Below are 12,905 nucleotides of genomic sequence, written 5' to 3'. Positions count from 1 at the left end.
AGTTTCCTCCATCAACTATATATTAAATTTATTCGCTGATAGAGAACTGAACTGTGCCTTTTTCTAGTCATTTACATTTTTTCCTTGTAACAGCTTTCCTGTGATTTTGTGGCTTACCTGGAGCTATCAGTTCAAACAGTAAAATAATTTAGCAGCAGGCAGCAACAATCTTTTTACTGCAAATTTAAAAAAAAGCTTTTCTATAATTACACTTTTGTGGCATAAAAGGTCGTTTCCAAGAAATATGGTGCTTTTATTACTGATAATATAGCATGGCTTTTACTCTTCTTTATAAGTAGAACGCTACATTGCAGATGGTCTGCTCACATTTGTTTTATAATGTCGTTACTTAAAATAAATATAATGATGCTTTTAATTGTTTGCATGTTAAATTTAATTGTACATAATAACTGAGGAGGCAGATATTTAGTTTTACGTGTCATGCTTTTAGCTGCCTGGCTTATTGGGTACAATATGTGCAAAGTTTGAAGCACAGAAATATCATAAATGTTAGGACAACTGCCCATGGCTTCCACTGCCCTGCTGTCCCCTGAAGGGTCAGATGCCGTGCTACTCACTGCACTGCTGCTGGTTTGTTCTGTGTCTTCATTCAGCTAAACTACCAAGATGCAGTCAGGATCTAGAAACCTGCTTCCAAACATTAGTGACCGTGCAGTTTTATTGAAGTTTTGGTGCATTTTCTGTATCATGAGCTCCTGGTGCCTGCACCAGAGTCCATGACCTCAATGGGTCAGCTTGCACCTAAACTGCTCTATCCCAGGAGGTAGCAGTCTGGTTACTTCCCTACAGTGGCCAGATTTCTATACAGGGGTTAAAAGGTAAATAGCAGGGAACAGTACCTAGGGCCCACCAGTAAACTTAATTTTGGGGGCCGACCATACGGATACATTCAATTATTACCTTCTTGTGCAGCAGCAAGATGCTATCAGTTGATGAGTGGAATAGGCAATATTCGTTTTTTTGCAAAATTTTGCGAATTTTTCGCATAATATTTGCAATAAATTTGCAAATTCTAGAATTCCTGATCTCCGGTCATTATTTTCGCGATTGCGCAAATCGGCACTAATGATGCACATATTTTTTGCGCAATACATGCAACTTCACATTTTATCAGATCTGAGTAGATAAAAGTTTACTGGTGGGCCCTAGGTACTGTTTCCTGCTATTTACCTTTTAACCCCTGTTAAAATATCTAAGTATTGTTGTGACATCACAGCACTATGTCTGTAGCAAGTATGTATGAAAAGCAGAGAAACTGTAATTCCTATCACACTACCTAACACCCTGCACTGGAACCTATGAGCTACACTATATCAGGATATAACCTACACTGACCATCTCCCACTAACTATCTGTATTATATATATGAGCTAACCAACTATCTAATGTAATTGGATAAGGAATAGGATCCATATGAAAGCACAGAGCACAGCAATGTCATTGACCTCTCAGAACTGCAAAAAAACTGCAGAAAATGGCTTCTGGGGAGTTTCTTATACAGTAAGGGGTAAGCAACTTTCATATTGGTTGCTAGGGATGTTGCTAAGCTCTGACAAATATATTGCAGCCTTCTCAATGGCCAACAAGCAAGAAGGGAGGTGTCTGATTAAAAAAAATCTAGAATATTTGTGATTACGAATATATAGCATTATATTCTACATCTTCACGTATTCTCGAAGTGTCGATATTCGCGATATCCGATCCTGTCTATAATAATAAATTGGGCAGTTTCTTTAATAATCTATCAAGTTTTTTATTATAGGCTGGTTGAGGTCCTTTACATTGAATATATGTATGTAGTGCAGTAAGTCTACTGTGTTATGTGCCACTTGTGTAGGCCAGTCCGAGCCTGTATCTAAACTTTTTTATACTTTATGCACAAACTCTTGAATTACTGGTGTTTTAAAATAAATATGTAAATAATAATAATAATAATAATAAAAATTATAATAATACTTTATAACCAATATATGTTTATAAGCAATAAAGCTATAGAAGGATAAGAGGTATCATAAAAAAGTATACACAGTACTTAGTTTATAAATGTGGTTCTTTTACTCACTTGCAGAACATTTGAGACTGAATATTTGTGTTGAATATGGAAATAAACCTTCTCAGTATTTTCAAACAAAAACCCTCTCCTTTAATTGTCCCAGTTATGTTCTTCGGAATAGCACAGAGGTGAAAGACATGGGATAATATGTTATTACCTCTTGCTGTAACAAAGATTCACTTATGTGCTATACGTTTTACATAAATACACAGTATAAAAGTAATTATGTCAGACTGCCAAATTATGTGACACACTAAGGCTATTTTACAGCAAATAAATAGTTCTATAAGCTACTTTGTATGCACAGACAGCAGCTGAATGCACCTGTGTGGAGCAGAAGAGCTATTGTTGAAAAATATCCTTGTCATCAAAAACAATTACTTTCAATTCCATAAAGGATTTGGGTTCTTTAACTTATTTATTCCACACAGTGGAGAAGACTTAGAAAAATACACAAAAAGAAAAAGTGGAACAGATGCTACCTATAGTAGCCAACCTATTTGTTACTTTTCTTATTCAGATGCAGCCGAGCTAAACGTGATGGTTAAGGGCTCTTTCACACCTGCGTTCTTGTCTTCCGGCATAGAGTTCCGTCGTCGGGGCTCTATGCCGGAAGAATCCTGATCAGGATTATCCTAATGCATTCTGAATGGAGAGAAATCCGTTCAGGATGCATCAGGATGTCTTCAGTTCCGGAACGGAACGTTTTTTGTCGGGAGAAAATACCGCAGCATGCTGCGCTTTTTGCTCCGGCCAAAAATCCGGAACACTTGCCGCAAGGCCGGATCCGGAATTAATGCCTATTGGAAGGCATTGATCCGGATCCGGCCTTAAGCTAAACGTCGTTTCGGCGCATTGCCGGAGCCGATATTTAGCTTTTTCAGGGTGGTTACCATGGCTGCCGGGACGCTAAAGTCCTGGCAGCCATGGTAAAGTGTAGTGGGGAGCGGGGGAGCAGCATACTTACAGTCCGTGCGGCTCCCGGGGCGCTTCAGAGTGACGTCAGGGCGCCCCAAGCGCATGGATCATGTGATCGCATGGATCACGTCATCCATGCGCATGGGTAAGTATACCGCTCCCCCGCTCCCCGCTCCTACTATGGCAACCAGGACTTTAATAGCGTCCTGGCTGCCATAGTAACACTGAAAGCATTTGGAAGACGGTTCCGTCTTCAAATGCTTTCAGTACACTTGCGTTTTTCCGGATCCGGCGGGCACCTCCGGCAACGAAAGTGCACGCCGGATCCCAACAACGCAAGTGTGAAAGAGGCCTTACGTGTTAAGTAAAAAAAACAGCACAAAAAGGTTGACTTACTCTTTTAATGTATTTCAATGGCTTTTGTAACAAGATGGCACGAGATAACACTGTGACGTGTTATTAGAGTAAATTTTTGCTTGGATACATCTGTACAACCTGCTTTTGTAAAATTCACACCTGTAAACTGATTGGCCAAATATGAAACAGTTTATTACATTATTTATTCTTAAAGTGTACCTTCAGTTATTAACAAGTATTCATAAATGAATAGTACAAGTGAATTTAAGAAACTTAGTAATTTATCTTACTGCCCCTCTCCATCTCCAGCCTCACACACAATAGTCTTTGGAGAGGGATTTATTACCTCTGAACAGTGGTAGAGCTTTATTCTAATAGATCAGTCATGGTGAACCTCCGGCACTCCAGCTGTGGTGAAACTACGACTTCCAGAATGCTCCATTCATTTCTATGTAGTTCTGTGAACAGCCAAGCAAGTGTTCATCTTGAGAGTCATAGTTTTACCACAGCTGGAGTGCCGGAGGTTAGCCATCGCAGTAATAGATATAGCACAGTCAAAGGTTCTAAGTGTAGAAAAGCTAAGAAACTGCAGTTTGGGTGTCTGTCATTCAGCAGCCTCGTTCTCCACCCTCCTCTCTCTATAGACATCAGTGCTAAAAGTAGGAAAGAGCAAAGCAGCCTAATAAAAGCAGATAAAAGCCTTTTTCTTTAATAAGCTATATTACAAAGTATTGTATGTGCTCCTGCACTCTTCATTTTTGAAAACTTGTTTTATAATTGTAGGTAAGCTTTAACTACTATAAATATGAATAACAGATAAATATAAAGTTATTTCCAATTTTTTTAATAGGAATATGTCATCAGAAACAACATGTTAATTTTTGGTGGCTATTTTTAATTTTCCATGTCAATATCTATATTTAAACAAAAAACATAAAATCCAGCAGTTTTCACACTGGCAACTAAGCTAATAGGTGCCACTTCGTCTGTAGAGATCACTTTATTGCAGTTATCCGCTTATCTATCTTACTTATCCTGCCTATAATGATATCACCTCTGTGTATAAAAAATAAAAAATTAAAAATACACGATCCACCATTCACAAGAGGTATTTTTAAAATCTGATCTACTCTTTTCTTGTACAGCGTCCTTTGCACAGGTCACAGAACATGCCTTGAAAACTCTCTCATAGATGTCAATGAGGTATTCTCCTTACCATTGTGTCTATAGCCCATGTGGCTGCTATAAAGCAATTTTTTTTTATCATTGTACCCCTCAGATGCCGCATTACATGAAAAAAAATATATAATTCTTACCCTCATCCATTAGATTTAGTTTTTTACACCATCCCAGGTAAAATCGATTTGTTGCCATGTTTCAATATTCGTTAATGGATTTTGTGGTCTGCTTTGGTTCTGTGACTCATTGTGCAGCTCTACCTATGACCGTCATGTAGCAGTGTTTGCATGGGGTCCAGACATCTGCTAGTTCCATGTCAGTGCTTCCTGTGTTTGTCTGGTCTGAACAGTGTCCTGTGTTTCTAATATGTTTCTGTTATGTTTGGGTTCCGGTTTGTTTGCCTGGGTTCCAGTTCTTGTTTTGTGTGGGCCTGGACCGCGGGCACTTGTGTTTTGCAGGTATTTGGGCAAGTGCACCGGGACCAATCTGGAGATGTGGCCTGATGAGTCCTCGGTAAAGTCTACCCCCCACCCCCTCAGGGGTACTGTGAAGAACGGGGCTCACTTAGACTCCGCCCTTTGGGCTTAACCTCAAGTCAAACCAAAGCACTTGGTCCAGTGGTTTTCATTTTGCCACTGTTCCCTTGCCTACTAGTCCAGGAGTTACTGTCATGTTTGATCATATCATATTTAATAAAGTTTTAGTTTTTGTTTCCTGTCGTATGTTGGTTTCTGTATGCCTATGATATGTTCTGAGGTCCATATGACCCTTCGAACATGAAAGAAATGCAGTGCAATCTTTCTACTTTTGCACAATAAAATCCTCTTTTTAAAAAAATAAAATAAAAATGTTTTGCTTCCCAGATCCCAGGACACATAACGTTTTTATTTTTCGTTCTACAGAGATGTTTGAGTGCTTGATTTTTGTGTGACAACCAGTAGTTTTCATTGGTATCAATTTGCTGTACATAAGACTTTTTGATCACTTTTTATTTTATTTATTTTTAGTGGCAAATAAGCAAAACACAACTATTCTGGCATTGTTTTCTTTATTTTTTTATGGTGTTCATTGTGCAGGATAAATTACGTCATAATTGTGTAGTGTAGGACATTTATGAATGCGGCAATACCAAATGTGTAGATGGGATTTTATTTTTGTTTTTAATGGAAAAAAAGTGTATTTTTAACGATGTTTTTTAATTTAATAAAACTTTTCCTTTTTTTAACCATTTATTAGTCCCAAAAGGGGATTTTGACATGCAATTGTTTGATCACTTCTACAAGGTATTCCAAAAATATGGAGACGGAAAAAAAATATAGAAAACGGTGGTTGGGAACTCCATACTGTGTGTGGCATATTGCTTAAGGGAATGAGGCAAATCTGTTAGGCGTGTTGTCCAAAACGGTAGCCATTTTGAAAGCAGCCATATTGGATTCAAGTCGATATTTTCAAATGTGAAGGGTGCATGTGACATACAGTATGTTTTTTATTTTCCCATGACATGGAACACAAAGATGTTCCACTACCGGATATTTTTCTCATCTCCCATTCATGACACACTAAGAGCAACACTTCAGCAGCAATGCTTGCACAAGCATCCACGATCTGCTGTTGCATGTGTGCCACACTCTGGATTTTAATTGCGTAAACCCTGGACTTGACATCAGGTAAAAGTTCAAGGGGGTGAGATCCAGAGAGCACTGGGGTTACTTCACCTGGCCACAATGGCATATCAACTTCCCTGGAAACTGCTGATTCAAAAACTTGCAAACATCACATCTATATTGTGGGGGGACATCATCCTTCTTGACGAACACTGGGAATTTACCATCTTCATTGCACAGTGAGAGAAACACCTTATCGCCTAACAATTGCAGATAGTTGGCAGAAGCAAAGTTACTGTCAATGAAGAATGGACCCTCGATCTCAGTCCCCCACAGACCACACAATGACTTTCTGTGCACAACCATCTTGGAGGGATCTTTCCGATCTGTGATTTGAGTCGGACCAGTATTGAAGGTTTGTGTCATCACTGAACAGTACCGTCTCTGACAATTAGAATTTCTCATCAAATTCTCAGATATGTATGTCACATCTACCTTTTTCATTAGAAAAAATATTGGCATGATTCCAAGATGGTGGCTTTCAAAATAGCCTCCATGTTTGACATGTTTCCTTTAGCAACATGTCACATTGGTATTCCCAACCACTGTTTTCTATTTATTTAGGTTTCTCCATACTTTTGGACCACCCTGTATAATACACTGATCTACTTAGGTTGCACAGTGTATTATACTGTCAGTGGTGCAGCCTGGTAGCCATAACTACAGGCAGGTATGGGGGCCTTTATTCGGCCCCTGGCTGCCATGTGAAGACATCTCATTCGTGGGATTCTAATGTCTGAGATAAGGGTCTCCCTCTCTTTAAACCACTTATATGCTGTGGCCAATAGTGACAGTAGCATCTAAGGGGTTAAATAGCCCAGGCGCTTTTATCCATCTTGGCCATTAGAGCAGGGGCCTAACTGAGAGAGCTGGGCTCCTGCTCCTTGTTGCACGGGAGACCTGTGCAGTGTTTTGAAGGTCACTAATTGGTAAAAATATGGTTGTGGAACCCTTGTGGTTTAGGTCTGTTTTGCTGCTTTAGGGGCTTGGCAGTTTACCACCATAACATCCAGTATGAATTCTTCATTATACCACAGGGCATTGGAAGATAATGTAAGAACATCTGTCCAAAGATGCTCTGCCAAAATTGTACTTTACATCATGACAATGACCCTAAATACACTAATATATTCATCAAAAAATGGCTTAAAAAAATAGAAGATTCTTAAAAGGCCAATTCAGAGCTTGGATCCCATCAAGATCCTGTTGGCGAAATTGAAAAGGGCTGTGCAGGCAAGAAACCCTTCAATCATCACACATCTGTGGAGGAGCTGAAAACAATTTTTGCAGTAAATATCACAGACTAGTTGACATTTGTATAAACGCCCACTAAAGGAGGTTTCCGTCTACAGTTATAATGTCAGGTATTAGAGTTAAGGGTTTACTGAATGTTTAGATAGATAGATAGATAGATAGATAGATAATAGATAGATAAACAAAAGAGGATGGAAACAGCACGTTCTTATCTTAGTAATATATTTCAGATGCAGTGTTTCGGCTTAGGAGCCTATGTCAAGCTTGCCAATGGCTCCTAAGCCGAAATTATGCATCTGTAATAAATTATTAAGATAAGAACGTGCTGTCTCCATCCTCCCATCCTCTTTTGTTTTTTGAATTACTCCATCAAATAAGGTAAAGCGTACCACTTTCTCTGGAGATGTGATGTGCACCCACTACTGGCTGCAAGGTGTGCTATCCACCCCCCTCCCCTATGTTAGATAGATGGAAATAAAACACTAAAAATTAAATAGTCTTTTCCTGTCTTTGTAAGTCACAGGGTATATTCTCCTCTTGTGTCCTACGGTTGTATAGCATTGAAATTCAAAGATGAACGCTTTATTTTGTATTTAGGTTTGTTGGCCCAGTATAGGCGGTTATCTTTGCCATCTATTTGTCACACATATATTTAGCATTGATCTCCAAGCCATAGGCAGAAAACAATAACCTTTGATGTTTAGTTTCTTAGTAAAGTTTCCCATTAATTTGCCATCAAAAACCTGCAGCGGTCAGCAGCAAAACAAAGAGCAGCCATAGTGCTTATTACAGAAAGTACAAATCAGTAGGCAACTCATGAATCAAATAAGTGCAGAAAATAATGAGACCTTATCGCAGAGACCCATGCAACATAATTAGGGGTATTAAAAATGTCCTTGCACATCAATCAAGAAATTGGTGTGAGGTTAAACTATAAAACTCTTATCTTCTTGTTTACAGCTCGACCTTTGGAGGAAAGTTTGCTTTAATAAACTGACCTAATGCATCTTTTAACATTACCTGAACTGTGAGGGAAAAATTATGTGACCTAACTACATAAAATGTCACCTGTCTGTCAAAACTGGGCACCCACATCTAGAAAATAAAAAGTCATCATTTTAGTCAGTTTCCGAGAATAGGGAATAATAATATATTAAGTCGTAACCTCAAGAATTGTTTGGAGTCATAGTATAGCATCCATAGAAGAGTACTTTACCTCAGCCTATAGCGTTATACAGCCAGATGATCTTTGTAAGATCAAGTATAAAAAAATAAAAAAAAATAAAAAACAATGGAGATGAGTAAACCAGATAATTACGAACTTTGCAATATTTCAGCCTGCAGATGATGCCAAACCTTTTCAGGTTAGTTTTGGATGAATCCAGTAAAACCAAGTGTAGTGCCATTTTACTGCACATGTTGGGGGGGAAAAGCATGAGGGAGGAAGAAGAAAGATGCACACATGACCCTGGGAGGAAGTGGGGGGCTTACCCTGATTGGCTCCCAGGTTGACAGACAGCTTGGATGAGCCAATTAGTGCTGCAGCAGGTAGGGAGATGCCCTAGCAGAGCAAGCAGCATGTCATTCTGTGCTGGGCTGTGAACGAGGGTGGTTGAATGTAGCTGTCTCTGACAGAAAAACCATCTTACGGAGAGTCATAAGTCACATTCAAGCTTGTATTCTACTGCCCAGGAAATTGAAGCGGAAAAAGAAGAAAAATTGTGTGTGCAGAATAGGGACAGGCAGGGAAAGCTGTCAGCCAGGGAGTGAGAAGTGATGAGTTAAGGCTGGGTGTGCCTCCTAGACAACTGCAGGTGCTGCAGAACTGCAAAAGAGGCTACCTACAAGGGCATTTTTTTTTTCTGTTTTAACAAAAAAAATAAAAAATTGGGGGTGGGAGGGGATAAGCGCAAAATTGTACAGCATGTGATTTACCATCCAGAGGATAGATGTAGCATTTGAAATCTAAGTGAAAACACCTGAAATACTAGTCCAATCTCCATGTCAGGGCACCTCCACATAGTTACATTTATTTTTGTTTAACTTTAGGAAAATAGCATATGTGTGTCTTACAATCTGCAGGGTAGCGGAGAATAACATCTGTGAGTGATAATGGGACATACTAGGCAGAAATCTGTGTTGTTAAATCTCCACTCAGTTCCAAAATAATTTTTTGGTTGAAGTTTTGAAAACCAACATATACGTGTTTTACAATATGCAGGGTAGCGGAGGGAAATGTTTTTCACTGGACATAGCAGGCCAAAATCTGTGTGCGGGTGCATGTGCACACAGTTGAAATGTAATATTTTTTGCGGGGTTGACATTTGGGAACACACCGCAGCATATGCTTGTCTTACAATACACAGAGTAGTAAAAGAAAATGTTTTTTTTCTGGACATAGCAGGCCAAAATCCATGTGTGGGTGCATCTGCACACAGTTGAAATGTAATATTTTTCAGTGTCAGTGCATCTCTAGACAGTTCAAGTGTTTGTGCGGTGCCTGGGGGCGGTAAACAATTGCATAGTAGTCGGACATCTCGTTTTTACACTAGCAAAATATTTTTTCTGAATCTGCACCTTTTAACTCACAAAAGAGGTTAGGCTCAAATCTGTTAGAGGTGCCGACACTTCATTGTTTCTAAAGCCAACTGTCTGTAGCAGTGTCTTCATTGTGTTTGTGGAAAGGGAAGGACATCCTATTGCACCTCCCTGTCTTTAATTTTCAGAAGTCAGATTTGCAAACTGTTCCATACCTTGAGTACATTTAGGCCCAAAAAAGTCAGGAATATGGAAGGGTTCCAAATGAAAGACCAAGAGCCAGAATGTGGGTAGTAGGAGCATTATCGTTAATGAGATTGTGGATTTGGCGTCTCACTCTTCCTCTTTGTTTCAGCAGGATGGTGTGGAGGTGACTCTGGAGTCTGACACCGTGCCATGGAGCCAGGGGTCACAGCATTCCTTATGATTTTCTTCCTTGCAGCCCCATAGAAAACTTTCAGTGGAATCCTCTCTGTCTTCACTGTTCCTTCTTAGTAGGATGCCTTCCTTTTTGCTAAGATGTTACAAGAAAACCCCACCACACCCTACGGCAGATAGTCAAAAGAGTCTCCCAGTTGATGACTTGTGTGAGAGCACTTACCTTTTGGGCTGCCCTGAGGAGGAAGTTAAGGAGAAAGCTGGGGACCCATACATAGCTGTCTTGACGGTGGTGATAATAGTCATTGGCATTGGTGGTAGGGGCAGCGACAGTGGCAGTCAGGGCAAATGCAGAGCAGGGGAAGGGAGCCAAGGAGGCCTACATGATATATCCCAGTCTGATAAAAGTGGTAGGGAGGATGATGACGATTGTGAAACGCTATGTAATACGTCAGCACTATATAAGTTAGTTAAAAAATAATAATAATAATAATAATTTGGTTTGAGTAAAGAGGATGATCATAGATGCTGCTTTGTCCTTCAGTTGATCTTGGGAAACATGGCTGCTATGAGCTGAATTGATGATGTCACCAGGGTGATGGATACAGTGGCCCTCATGGGATATAGAAAGAATTAAATGCTGGCTAGCTAGAAACAGTTTTCACAAATGGCCACTAGATGGAGCTGTAACAGCATGAATACAATAAATACACACAAAGAGACAACTGCTGAGGACATGACATACAAACTGGCACCGTGTCCTAAACTTTGAAGTATATATGAGGCCTGTGAATTAACATACACTACTCACAAAAAGTTAGGGATATTTGACTTGTGGGTGAAATTTCAGAATGAACCTAAAATGCACTAAACTTTACAGATAAACTTAAAGCAGGCTTCTCTAAACTTTTGAATGCACATAGTAACATAGTAACATAGTTTATGAGGCCGAAAAAAGACATTTGTCCATCCAGTTCGGCCTGTTATCCTGCAAGTTGATCCTGAGAAAGGCAAAAAAAAACAAAAAAACTTTGAAGTAGAAGCCAATTTTCCCCACTTAAGGGGGAAAAAAGTCCTTCCCGACTCCAATCAGGCAATCAGAATAACTCTCTGGATCAACGACCCCTCTCTAGTAGCTAAAGCCTATAATATTATTACGTTCCAGAAATACATCCAGGCCCGTCTTGAACTCTATTAGTGACTCCACCATCACCACCTCCTCAGGCAGAGAGTTCCATAGTCTCACTGCTCTTACCGTAAAGAATCCTCTTCTATGTGTACAAACCTTCTTTCCTCCAGACACAGAGGATGTCCCCTCGTCACAGTCACAGTCCTGGGGATAAATAGATGATGGGATAGATCTCTGTACTGACCCCTGATATATTTATACATAGTTATTAGATCTCCCCTCAGATGTCTCTTTTCTAAAGTGAATAACTCTAATGTTGATAATCTTTCAGGGTACTGTAGTTGCCCCATTCCAGTTAATACTTTAGTTGCCCTCCTCTGTACCTTCTCCAGCTCTGCTATGTCTGCCTTGTTCATAGGAGCCCAGAACTGTACACAGTACTCCATGTGTGGTCTGACTAGTGATGTGTAAAGTGGTAGGACTATGTTCTCATCACGGGCATCTATGCCCCTTTTGATGCAATTTTCTTATTGGCCTTGGCAGCAGCTGCCTGACACTGGTGTTTGCAGCTTAGTTTGCTGTTTATTAAAATTCCTAGGTCCTTTTCCATGTCAGTGTTAGGCTACTTTTCACACTAGCGTTCGGGTGTCCGCTCGTGCGCACCGTTTGAAGGGTCTCACTAGCGGCCCCGAACGCATCCGTCTGGCCCCAATGCATTCTCAGTGGAGGCGGATCCACTGAGAATGCATCCGCCTGCCAGCGCTCAGCCTCCGCTCCGCTCAGTGAGCGGACACCTGAACGCTGCTTGCAGCGTTCGGGTGTCCGCCTGGCCGTGCGGAGGCGAGCGGATCCGTCCAGACTTACAATGTAAGTCAATGGGGGCGGATCCGCTTGAAGATGACACCATATGGCTCAATCTTCAAGCGGATCCGTTCCCCATTGACTTACAATGAAAAGTCTGAACGGATCCGCTCAGGCTACTTTCATACTTAGAAAATTTTCTAAGTTTTAATGCAGACGCAACCGTTCTGAACGGATGCGAACGTCTGCATTATCGGAGCGGATCCGTCTGATGAAACATCAGACGGATCCGCTCCGAACGCAAGTGTGAAAGTAGCCTTACCCAGTGTTTTACCATTTAGTATGTACGGGTGACTTGCATTATTCCTTCCCATGTACATAACCTTATATTTGTCAGTGTTAAACCTCATCTGCCACTTATCTGCCCAAGCCTCCAATCTATCCAGATCCCTCTGTAGCAGTATACTGTCCTCTTCAGTGTTAATTACTTTACACAGTTTAGTGTCATCTGCAAAATTTTTTATTTTACTATGCAAGCCTTCTACAAGATCATTAATAAATATATTGAAAAGGATAGGGCCCAATACTGACCCCTGAGGTACCCCACTAGTGA

The sequence above is a fragment of the Bufo bufo genome, chromosome 5 (genome assembly GCF_905171765.1).
Source record: "Bufo bufo chromosome 5, aBufBuf1.1, whole genome shotgun sequence".
Lineage (NCBI taxonomy): Eukaryota > Metazoa > Chordata > Amphibia > Anura > Bufonidae > Bufo > Bufo bufo.
Note: the sequence above shows the minus strand (reverse complement) of the source record.